A 13,102-nucleotide genomic window follows, 5' to 3' on the forward strand; every position below is an offset into this window, starting at 1 on the left:
AATTGACACGCTACCTAACTGATCACTCTGGAAACAGGTGGGTATAGATTGTAAACAAAAATATGGCGATATCTGAGGAACGCTGAATGAGGGCAAATCTACTATGGTTTCATGAAAAAATGGAGGAATGAAGGAATGAAGACGGATTTTGAATTTGCGCTGTCTAGCTGGTACATGTAGATAGCGTCATCTGGTAGCGACTACGGGAATGCTGTATAATAATGGGGACTGCGTAGGCAGTTACTGGCACACGACAGTGGTGTCACATGCATGTAGGTATGTCAGTATTTAAACCATCCTTGAATGACATTTTTAGAAGGGTTTACTATCAACACGAACTGAGGTTATACACATCAAACGACACAAGCCTGAATGTGGACAATGGCCTTTTCAGACAAAAAGCTAACGATCATAAACATGTAATTAACTATTGGCATTGATCAGTGCTATGTGTGAGTCAATTACTAATCCCTACTTTGTGTGACACAGCACTAATGTCATATGTTCTTGGGACAATGAATCATTTAGACAATGGACAATGCTCAATGTAGACCGTCCGAAGCTGAACCAAAGGAACTTAATTTCTTAACTCAACTGAGAATCTTGTTAAGATTGTACAAACATGTACGTGAAACTGGATAAGCTCTTAACTAAGACGGAATCATTTGAGAATCTTGTAATTTCTACCAGGGCTGAGCCCTGCCAGCACTTATTATGCCACCATATGCTCGAGAGGATTGCCAAAGTAGTTGGAGTGGGACGGAAAGTAGAACTTCGTGTTCCCTTCAAGCTCCCCTATCGAAACGTTGCAACAGAACCTCTCCACTGACGGGAACGTGGACATCACGGGAGTCTAGGATCTGCCGCGGATGAGCTCTTTAGGAAGTCATGATATACTGAACGTCAACTAAACAACTGAATGTAGCTGATTAACATTGGGAGAACCAACTTTTAATAGTTGTTGTGTTCTAGAAGCCATTTGGACCACAACACAATGAAAGGGATAGACACCGACTTTCTATTTATTCAGTCTCATCTCAGTCTTAAGGCTGCTCACTGATTAGCCTTGAACATATTTCAAAAGATTTCTTTTGTGATAAGATGGTAACGCGCTCCATCAAAGACATCCGCCATCATCAAAAATGTATTAAAAGTTTTATCTTTTCGCGTCAGTTCAGTTGAGTTTTAAATTCAAGAAGGAAACCCTCACGAATTGCCTAATATTCCAGCATCGTAGAGAGAAAATCGTTAGGTTTTTACAGATTTGGTCACAGGCTTACTTGGTTGTTTTGAAGATATCATTAAAGCAGCAAATAACAGCTGTAATATGCGAGCAAGGTCAAACATAAGCGATTGCAGACTCATATGATACATGTAGTTTGACGGGGACGAATTTTTGATATGATAACGGCAAAGGTGTCAAGAAGACAATAACAGATTAATTTGTTAACATAATCGGACCAAAATAACGAAAAGCTCATCTTGGTTCAAATGAGACAATTGCAGACACGTAAAATACAAATATGTTAAGGTGATGGCGCCCCTAAGTGAAGAGTTGGTCTGAATCCTACTGACACAGAAACAACCTCATCGCCTATCGTGGTTACTGTGAGTGCAGTGGTTACTGGGTAATCACAGTTCAGGTTGTTACCTATTCTAGGAGCATATTGTGCCGAGTACAGTTAGTTCTTTACTAGTCCACGGTTTCTGCAATTGTCTCGCAGGTAAAGGCTCGTGCCCATGGTAGAAAATAACGGCTTCGAGAGGAGTTCTGCTTACCTTGTGGTAGAATCACAAATAAGTTAATCCAAGGCAGAGAGAAACAGCAACAATGTTACAACACCAAAGCCTAACGCAATAATAACATGCAGTGAAATTTTGTTCTCTTTTCAAATCTAATCAGCTACAAATAAATATATAAGCATGATTTAAACTGGGGCATAAAACTGACGTTTATTACTCAATTCGAGATTATTTATTGTGAAAACGCCGATGAGTTGTACAGGATGCACTCACTAACTGCAGAGCTGGCAAACCAGAGATGGCCATATTTCATGGCTAGCTCCACTATCCTCTTCCGTCCATCTGTGTTACAGACATACAAAGGTATTCAGTAGCTTTCATGTGAAAGATCAAAGGGATGCCGCCGGCCTCATTTGCATATCAATGTGTACAAGCTAATGTCAGGAGGTTTATGGCCCCATTTGTAACACTATAACCATAATTTTGTCAGCGCGGGACAGTATGGGCTTGGTGCTCGGCACACTTGAACCTCGGATTCCAGACAAGCCAAGCAGGTGGACACTTACCGAAGAATTTACATTACGGTTTAACTAAAGAGGTGGCGTAGTGCAGATAATCTCGCAAAGCCTTGACGGTAACAGTCATGACAGTCCCAGATGCGTTGATGACCTGTATCTGTCTTAGTATGTACATTGAATACCAACCATACTGTCCAAGTGTTGAGAACACTGGTCAGAAGCGTCGACGTCAATATTGATCTTAACCGCGGACTACTGCTGTCCCAATGAGTTAGCAAAAGAACTACTGTCCAAATCCACACACGACAATGTCGTGACCGCGAATACAACAACTGCCTTAGTTAATAAGATGAAAACAGCAACTGTCCCAATCTGTCAACTGTTCTGATTGAAGAATCCAACAAAGGAAATTCGTCACAACCACCCAGTGTCACATCCATGCTAGAATTTGTTTTTGTTTCCTTGCGCTATACAAACTTATCTGCACTAGATGTTTGATAATAATTTCTCTCTATTTTGTCCATCAACCGACACTTTATAGGTAAATACAGTGATTTGTCCTTAATCGTCTGACTTCTTAGCCATTTAAGTCATGAGAGACAAAAACTGTCTCTATTTCGTCGTGACAGCGACCAAGCGCATTGTATTGCCATCGCCGCCTGGCGATAGTGAGTGTGACCATTCCCTTTCCTACGATCAGAACCATGAATGGAGTTGGCAATGTGATCAATTACAACATCTATCAGTATTCGCAATGCGATGCTAATGTTACAACGAATCGAAGACAAGAGAACAAGATAGAAATAATGGTATCTTATGAGATGTCATGTAAGATGAATAGAAAAACCACATGTCAGGTTTTCTTCCCCTACTTTGGGAGGAATGGAAATTGCTTTGATTAGTATTCGCAATGCGAAATGCTAATGCTACATCGACTCGAAGACAGGAGGACAAGATAGAAATAATGGTATCTTACGAGATGCCTTGTAAGAAGAATTGGTGAACACGGCATCATGTCATGTTTCTTTTTTTCCTATTACTGCTGAGGAATGGAAATTCTTTCTTACACTTCATTACACTATCACTTAGCATTCACAATGTGAAATGCTAATGATGCACCGGTTCGAAGACACAGGGATAAGATAAAAGTAATGATACCTTACAAGATGTTTTGTAAGACGAATTGGAGAACACATCATGTCATGTTACTTTTTTTTCTGAGTTGATCTGCTTAGAAATAGAAATTCGTCCTGGAACTTCCCCTATCACCTGTAGCATTCACAATTCGGTGCTAATCCTACACCGGTTCGAAGAAACTTTGACAACATACTAGCAAACGGTGGCTTATGAAATGCCTTGTAAGATGACCAACGGCGCAGCTTAATGCCTTCCTCCCTTTTTTTCCTTTTTTGCTGCTGAATGGAAAGCGATGTGACACTTCTTGCAATATCTATCATTATTCACAATGCGAACTGCTAATGCTATAACAGTTCGATGACAAGAAGACAATATGAAAATAAGGCATCCTATCTGATGCCTTGTAAGACGAATAATATAACATAGCATTGGTCTTGTCTCGTTCTTTTTTACACTGAGAGGAAATACAGAAATCGATGCTGACATTTCGTGACATTTTGCTAATGGTCTATTGATGAGGCGCAGGGGAAACGGACGTAGAGGTAGACTGTGATTGTAATGACTTTTCCTGTAACCTGACAGGGTATTTCCCTCTAATTGCAAGTTGATTTATCGTGAAGCATGTGAGCTCTGATTTATCTCATTATTGGCTGTAGGAGAAAACCGGTGTTCCGAGAGAAAAACAGCACAGTGGATCGAATGGAGTCGTCCTCTCGACTAAAAGAGTATACCAGGACCTATCAAGATTGATGACAGGTGCTCATGTTTCAAAAGTGCCATTCAGTGGGATATAGCAACCACTTGCTTCACCGAAGATTGCAACCTTTGAGGCCAATAACTTATCTACGCCAACATATCCGAACGCCATGATCTTTGACATACATTTTGCCGTAGTGATACTGAATTAATGACAAATCTTCTTCAGGATCGTAGCACCCCCCCCCCCCCCCCCCCCCCATACACGACACACACCACCACCGGTGTTATCTTCAGGATCGAAGTTACATTTGCATAACATAAATCCATATGTTTATCCAATGTAGCCATTGGTCGCAAGCAACTTTTTTTAAACATTCCAAAAATGTAAATCAGCTTCAAGTGCGTTTCTGCAGTCCTTCAGCGAAAAAAAAGTAAAGGCGGCCAAAAGCCGTTATTTTAGTAGACAACGGACCCATAGTGTGGGAGCGAATAAGTCCACTATTCGTCCGCCATTTTGAAGTCAGAGGGCAGAGAGGTAAGCGGTTTTATCTACAATTACTGCTTTTATTCGATTTTTGGTCATGCGAAAAAAAGTTGACCAAAGTCACTAAGCTAATTTATCCGAGATGAAAAGCATACAACCATCGAATTTATCAAGATGTAGACAGGGGACTAAAGTTAAGAAGCAAGCTCATTCGTTGAGTGCACTTTAAAATATATTTTTGGGCAATTTTGCCTGCTCTTTTCCATTTCGGAGTAACAATGATGTAAATTTCATTTCTTATAGTTAAACATTTTTAAATACCATCTTTTTTATAACTTCGCCAAGCGTACATATTGAGCTTGAAGTTACGTACTTATGTGTCAGAGTGAATACTGATCTATTTTTTGCTCCATTTCCAAAGACTCACATAATCTACATCAAACCCCCATGAAAAATGCATATTTTGAAATTCAGAACAGTCTAAAGTATTTTATAACGTAATCATGCTCATTCAGTTGTCTTCCGTAGCCCATTCACCAGGTCTAATTCGACGTGTGGGTAGTGTTATGAGACCTGTACAAATGGCAAATAAGCGAGTTTGTTTAAATCGCTTTTATAGCGAAATTATTCCGTTCGTGAAATATGTTTTTACTTTAAGGTTCAATTCACGAATCAAGTTAGAGGGGAATCAGACATATGAAGTCGATGACTAAAGCCTTAATATTGATATACTAGTATGTTCATTAAGGAATGTTACTTTAAATCATGCCCTAGGGCACCATTGCAGACCATCAGACACATACAAATCAAATTTGAACCGAATGAACATCCCCTTGAATCACAACGCTTTACCATGTCTATATTGCTGCGCATTTTCGTGCCAAAAGATGGGTTCTATTATGTATATAACTTGTAAGCCCAGTGGCGTGAGATCATTAAGAAGAAATGCAATTCCAGCTGGTCCTTCCTAGGGATGTCCTTCATTATCAGACGCGTTCGACACCAGTGAAGGTGTGAACATTACCATTACCACGGCTTGCTAATATCATCGACCTTGTCTGAACCAGAAGCGCATCATTTATGCGTGTTGTTAAAGACCCTGGAGGATTCTTTAGCCGGAGAGGAATATTCTACTACTGAAAAATTTGAAATCCAACTGCTAGATATGTACTGCCTCAAACTTGCTTCCAGCCATTTTACATCTGAGAGTTTATATCATCTTCAAGAGATCAAAATCAGAGTATGAATTCAAGAATGTCATCAAATATTTCGCCTATTTTTAGGCCTTCGTTAGTAGACTGATTGTCTGTTGTTGTATAAAGAATTTTCATCTATACTGTACCGTACACTTTAACTAAAAATCCATTAATGGGTGGCCAATCATGCCACACCCAAGTTGTATAGACGGTGATTTGCCGGGAGATTTGTACCTAATCAGTCAAACTCCTACACTGCCTTCAAGACAAACAATTGAGACAAACAAGGGTTTTATCGATTCCTTGTCAGTGTGATGGACGAGGAACTCTCTTAGCAAAGTGAAATCAACCAACCAGCTTCTGAGATATCTAATTCCTTCAAATCCCAGAGATAAGATGCAAAGAGAACAACAGGTCATAAGAAGAAAACTTCAGGAGAAAGTCACTTCCTGTTATTAGATCTTACATCAGAGGAGTTTGTTAACCGACTTGACTGAAAGACAACTTATTGCTGGGATTTGATGAGCAGTCGAATTTCTCTAAAGCCAAACAGGTTTGCTAAAGTGGAGACAGAACAGGTCGGACGAAGAAAGACCTTTAAAAGAAAGTCACCTTTAACAGTAATTCGTTGAATGATATAAAGTATCAATAAACTACTTGGATTTGAGCAGTCCCGTAAATTTAAATTTACCCGGCTTGAGATAAAGATAGGTCTCAACAATTAAGAGGAAAGCATATTGGCAGTAGTTTGGTATTTTATGCAGATGAATTACCAGTAGTTGATTTAATTGAATTAGAAAAATCGCATCGTGGCTGTTTTCGTTCCTAGATATCTAGCTTTCGTCAAAGGCGGCAAGAATGCAGTTTTTATTGTAGTATGGAAACGTTTCATTTGTTAATTGTTTAGTGTTTTTTTCTTGAGTTGAGAATTTACCGGATTTAGCACGTTTTTTTCTTCTGGAAATTTGTTCAATAACGAGAAGAAAACGCCGTTGAAGACATCTTTGATTAAAGCAAAAGGTACACCACCATCTAAGTAGCAAAATAGCATATTTAAGTACAATGTGATTGGATGAATTAGTTCGAATAATGCAGAATGAAAATTTGAGGAGGGTCCAAGATGCTCTAGATCTGAGGTGATCTAAGGTGCATTATGCCCTAATGTCAATACCCCAATTGGTCGTTTGCTAAATGAGGGTGTTAACAAAGGGACCAAATTGTCTAAATTGTTAGGTCCTTAATGGCCATGATTGCGGCCGTGTTTAGTTGTCAAGAACAGATTGAAGAAAATCCCCGGACATTGCCATGAATAAATGATTAGCCTGGCTCCTCAAGGGTCTCAGAAAACGTCAAAGGGGTTTAACTTAGTCTGTCAGGGATTGTGCTGCATTTTAGTGTTGGTCTATCAAGTTGCACAAAAACTCACGACACTTCAAAAACATCCTATTGTGTTTTTGATTTTCTATGACGGCTGTTGCCTGGTTAAGCCTCGTGTCAAGTAGCCAGCGTTCAAACATTTCGTATTTGTATTAAATAAAAATATCGCTTGGTCAGCTTTAAGACGGTTCTGTATTCACTAATTAAAACAATTAAAACACGCTAATCCTCGTCATCTCTACCTTTTGAATTTTAACTATCAAAATGTCACGCAAAATCGAAGCCAAAGTGACAAAATATCTTTCAATAGAGATTCAACTAATCAATGCAGTGTATTAATTAGGGTACTCACTGTTTTTGTGGTCAGCCCGAGGCCATAACGAGGCCATGGTGTCACAGCTTTCAATGCTATCAGGACCGCAACAGATTAAAGTATAACTGTCAAAGAATTCATTGATAAGTCCACACTCGAGATTCAAAATCAGTAACTAGTAGCCATGTTGGCCAAATGTTCGTTAATTTTGTTAAAAATTGCTAACAAAGGCCATAATTTTACATGATGGCGTTTTATGGAGTTGAAATGGCGCTCCTTGATTGGCGGACACCACGCATGTGATGGCCCATTCCTAAAAATAATGGCCCATATCTGCGAATACGACCGTGTAAATCATAGAGTAATTGTCGGAAAGATACCAAAAGGAATAGTAATATGCCTTGTTTTATGTTTCCTGTCTGTTAGGGTAATTTTATTAGTATAGAAGCTCACACAACCGGGAGAAGTCAACAGTGAAAGTTGTGTTGCAAAGTCCCCAAAATTTCGCAACCAAGTTTGGGTTTATGAAACCCTGCGATATGGCTTATGCTGTAGTTTCAACGCCTGTGTCAGGAAATTTTAGTATTGTGCCTGAACCTGATGTGGTATTTTGGCATATTTCATACCATTGGATAAAATGGCCACACAGGATAAAACTCATCTTGGATACACCAATCACTGTGGACCCTTGTTCCTAGTGAAACTGGATTACAAATTGGCGTGACGCCTATTGGATACTCTCAAATCAGAATCGAAAATGTTGATGATGTTGCCGCAAAGTCGTAAGGTAGGTGTATAAATCCATCACGATTGGCCTTAAATACCACTGTAATATTACTTTCCTATTAAACAAAGAAAAGGGCTTCTTTTCTAGAAAAGAACTGAAACCCCAAAGACCAGAGAGTAAAATGTTATTATTTAAATAGACTACATCATCATGCACGACGTGAGTTTTCAGTTCTGAACACCTTTAAAACTATTTTACCCCCAACTCCTCCTATGTAACCCCCCCCCCCCCCAAATACACGCTCTTAAAAAATCCTCATTATATCACCTCACGCAAATCCTGTTGATACACTCGAAACTTTTCACGGAACAAAAATCAACAGGTCGCGACGGAGTGTGACGTTATTTGACACCCACGCCATCTGATGACTGCAAAATAAACTAAGAAGCATCAGAGATTATGTATTTCAACTCTTGGCTGGTGCAAACCAATTAGCGAATGTCAATGTTGCTATTTCACGAATTCGTAGTAGTCTCACATCAATATGCATTTATTTCCAGCAACTGTTTTGTAACTCTTTAGCCATTTGTCATGTTGCGCATGCAAATCAGATGTCAGGTCATCCGGTGTGTTTCCAGGAGAAAATGCTACTTTATAGATGGGAAGTCGAAGTTCTGCTAACTTTTTTTGTGTGTGTGTTTTGCGTCATCACAAAATTTAAATTATAATGTGCATGATGTTGAAATATGCATATAGCGTTCAACTTTTTGAATAATTTCTTTCAGTTCGCTGCAAAACCTTGATAAACGGCCACAAACAACTGAAGAATTGAAAGAAGCTGGTTATTTACTGACAGTGTGACCTATACAGACAAATATGTTATCACATGTTTGAAAATAGTCTTGTTTGTTTGTAGTCTTCAGAATGTTACTTGCACGATCGCTATTATTAGATTTTCAAAAAGTGGGTTGGCTTTGTGTTGCAGTAATATATTCTTAATTCTTACATGAAATTGACGATAAAACAGCCATGAGGGGGGTGTCACAAGTGACGATGTCTGCTTAGTCATTTTAAATCAACGTGACTGTATTATTTAGGCAAAACTATTCAAGTGTTTTACACTGAAAGGGGCAGAAGAGGTTACCCGCTTGGTATCAAATTATCAATTATACGCCATTTTCTGCCTTAATCCTATACCCTTACCACGAGAAAAGAACCGACCTTGAGTCTTTTCCGAGGTCCTATAGATAATTTAGATGTCACATCAACCATTTCATCCGTCACCCAGCACTTTTCCTGTTGACCAGGCAAGATAGTAAAAACGACATTAGCAGTGGCGACCATTACGCAAGCTTCATCAATTCAGCTTATCAGTCAATGTTACAGGGAATTCTACTTGGCCAAATAAAAACTTTCTACCAAGAATTGATAGGAGTGTTTTTCCTTAATCTTAGCAGAGATTACCGGGTAAAACCTAGGGTAGGACAGACTAATCAGGGTCATATGTCAGACAATGCTGTAGCCTGTTTATAATTGATAAAGTGCTCATTTAAAGAAGGATGCATATTTGGAGACTATTGTTGTTTTCATAGAAATAAAAAGAATTGATCATAACACTGCACCCATTTTACTCAGAATAAACATTGATTGGACAAACTAGTCAGGATAGGTATGTTCACCAACATAACAACAAAAACAAAACTTCAGTCTATTTTACCATGGCAAAAATGAATACCTTGGCGAAACAACATTCCTTCTATCAAAAAAATCCAAGTCAGCTATTGGGGGCGAACTTATAGGCTTTTTGCTTAAAAGAAATCGCATTTTATACAGGTGCATTAGATCATCAAATAAAGAATACCAAAGTATTGAAAACTCCAACTCAAGCGACAAAACGCCAAATAAATAACGGGTTACATTTAGTGACGGGGATGGCAAGCAATGCAAAATCTGAGGCCAGAATATGGCAGAAAATGGCCAGTCTTTGCTGCTTCTTTTGACTATATTGTGGAATTCAAATGTATAGTATGGGACTAACAAGATGTCACAAAAAGGCGCAACTTCTTCCGTTGTTGACTGACATATTCGAGGGACATTCAGACAACTCTTTCTTCAAAGAAAGAAAAGGAAATCGGTATTTTGGCCGTTTCCTCTTTAGGCAATCATACGTTCAAAAAAATTTAAAATGTTGTCTTACCATCTGGGTACATCATTCTCAACGAGATGGTACAAAGCGTTGCACAGTGAATTTTGCTGTCAAACGGCCGGACTAGTATGAAAATATCAGAAGGACTTCACATACAAGAAATTCGTAAGGCAGAAAACCTGGACCATGGTAATTATGATAAATCGCCGAACAATTTAATAACGGGACCAGTTTCTGTAGTCGTAGATACATGTGTATTCATTCGACAAGACCAAAATTCTAGATATTATTTGCGATAGCTGGTTTTGACCGAGAATATTCTGCACAATTCCGCATTTGCAATTCTTTGCGAAATACGGTACTTCCCGATACTAGAAAATAGACGACGTTTTGGATGCAGATTAGAGGACGGAAAAAAGTAAGTCGCAAAATCACAACACCATTTACCATTTGCCAATCGATTTATCGTTTAACAAACCTGAATTTGATACGTAGAAATAAGTGTAAAAAGAGGCTTATCAGAATAAATTTCGCCCAAGAGATGGTGAACTGTTTCGTACATGTTTGGCCATTTTCACTGCACACGATCACATGATTCTCGCTACTACAACGAGAACCAAACAGAATATATTTTTCTCGAAATGTTTCAAGTGTTGCAGGATTTCTGCCGATGAAAAACAAAGCCATGCACAGTAAATACCTTGTTCAATTTGTTTGACTGATTGATTTTTGGCCAGCACTTCAGTAAGATATAGAGCACGGAAGGATGTTTTCTCCAGGCGTATATTTCATGCGCAGTGTCAGACCGGAGATTTTTGGACGTTTGATCTACCATGAGGTTCCCTAAGTTCAGATTCAGAAGCGATTCTAACACCTCATGTTTTAGCCCAGTCTAAAGCTCAAGATGAATATGTTATCTTCAAGACTAAGTGCTTGATAGGTACTTTCAAAAACGATAAGATGTGTAGGTAAAATAAGCAACTTTCTAAAAACAAGAGCACTCTGAGGGAATGTATTTTAACCAGCAAGAATGTACAAAAGAAAATATTCTGTAGTTTGTTCTTCTCCTTCCTCTTTGCTAAGAGTATTTTTGTTTCTTTGCTAATGTATTTTTCAAAAGTTCAATCAAGAACATTCTTCATTGATACGTCTTAACCAAGATGCCGAAATATCGTCATCAGAATGTTGCGGCCAGAATTGCGATTTGTATGGAATGCAGCTCGAAATCAGAAAACTCTTCCTCCGATAAGATTAATCGTGCTACACACAATTTCATACAGATTGCGATAAAGTTTTTTAACTCATCGATAACTTCGAGGAGGAAAATATTATGGTGGCGTATGAAATCGCATTTCCCATTCAAAATTAACCCTTAGCTATTTTTGCACAAATTGCGATCAGTTAAACTCAAAATTGTGATACTGTCCCATTTTTAAAATCTGAAATGAATCATGAAATGAATCATAAGATTACAGTGTCATGTTGCGTCACCCACTACTCCCCAGTCTAGCATGTTAAAAAAAACACAAACACAGCTCATTCCAACAAGAAGCCTTCATCTTATCAACTTTTCGTAAAAGCTTGGCCTGCTCACTCAAAACTAACATCTGCGGGAAACGAAAGATACATTTTTCATTTCGTCTAATTCGAAATTGGCGCGCTAAATGGTTCTTGCGCTAGAGTACCACGGCAAAAGATCAAAGGAAGCCGCCATCAGTGATTAACGGTTCTTGTCAGTAATAAAAATTATATATTACCACCATTTCCATGGAGACGGATGATATGAATATTCAGTCTAGCTCGACAGGATCGGGTCATCTGGGTAAAGCGACTCACTCTATACACTTCACCGGTGATTTATTGTTTTATTGCTTTTGGCCCATGAAATGTTGTACCAATGCATACTGGTTACTGTTCCTGACCTGATACAAATGAACTGAACTGAGGTCGGGAGTCAGGATACATGCAAAATGGGGACTAGACTAGTCTTTCAGTGATATTTCAAATTATTCTCACAACAAGTACATGTACAATGTTGGTACCATATGGCCCCTAGGTTACATTCTGAAATAGCCGAATGCTTGGCCTTCTGGGCCTAGGTGTTACAAAAGCAAGTCATTAAGCGTTAAGTTTATTTTGCTTAACTAAAGGAGAAACTGACATGGTAAATTTAAAGGCAAGTTTTTTAAATTGCGGATGCCGAAAATGTCGCAAAGGTAATTTAGATAAAGTTTAATTCAGATAAAACTATTTAAATCTGTTAAGACAAAAAAGAATCATCTTGCAATAACTGGAGGCGACTAACTGCACAATATCCTGTCCAAAGTGCACCAATATCCCCCAACAAGATGAATGTCTTCCCTATACTTGTTTTCACCGACTCAAAATTGATTCTAGAGGAAGAGGGAGTAGAGGAAGATCACGTAACGAGCATCGACATTACAAAACGCAGAAAATCTACTGGAAATGTAGGCATCAATCAGAATGGTGGAGGAAATTTCGCATGTCGTATTCTAAACTGTTAGAGGCAGATCGGACACGCGCGGTACCTTTGATCTCTGATTGATGGTTTATGATACAACGTCGGCAGGTTGCTGTTGCTGAATTTGATTCGATCGTTTCTTTATGGAATACAGGGTGTCCCTGGTAGAATGCATGTTACAAATGGGGATGAAAAAGCAGAATAGTTGATTTATAACACTCTTTGCAACATTAGAAGTTATAAGAAGTCAATTATTGCTTGGCGTTCCTGAGGCTAGATC

At 38.7% G+C, this 13,102-nt stretch overlaps 1 protein-coding gene across 2 annotated transcripts in view; it reads left to right on the top strand.

The window, feature by feature from the left end:
- Window positions 1–7,916: 7,916 nt before the first annotated feature.
- The window catches only part of LOC135498474 (homeobox protein Hox-B4a-like), a 129,011-nt gene continuing 123,825 nt past the window's right edge, over window positions 7,917–13,102 (top strand). For both annotated transcript variants that reach the window (XM_064788771.1, XM_064788777.1), the window contains exon 1: window positions 7,917–8,254. The gene's annotated coding sequence lies outside the window, so the exon portion shown is untranslated. The remainder of the gene's footprint in view (window positions 8,255–13,102) is intronic.

Source organism: Lineus longissimus, chromosome 13, assembly GCF_910592395.1.
Source record: "Lineus longissimus chromosome 13, tnLinLong1.2, whole genome shotgun sequence".
NCBI lineage: Eukaryota > Metazoa > Nemertea > Pilidiophora > Heteronemertea > Lineidae > Lineus > Lineus longissimus.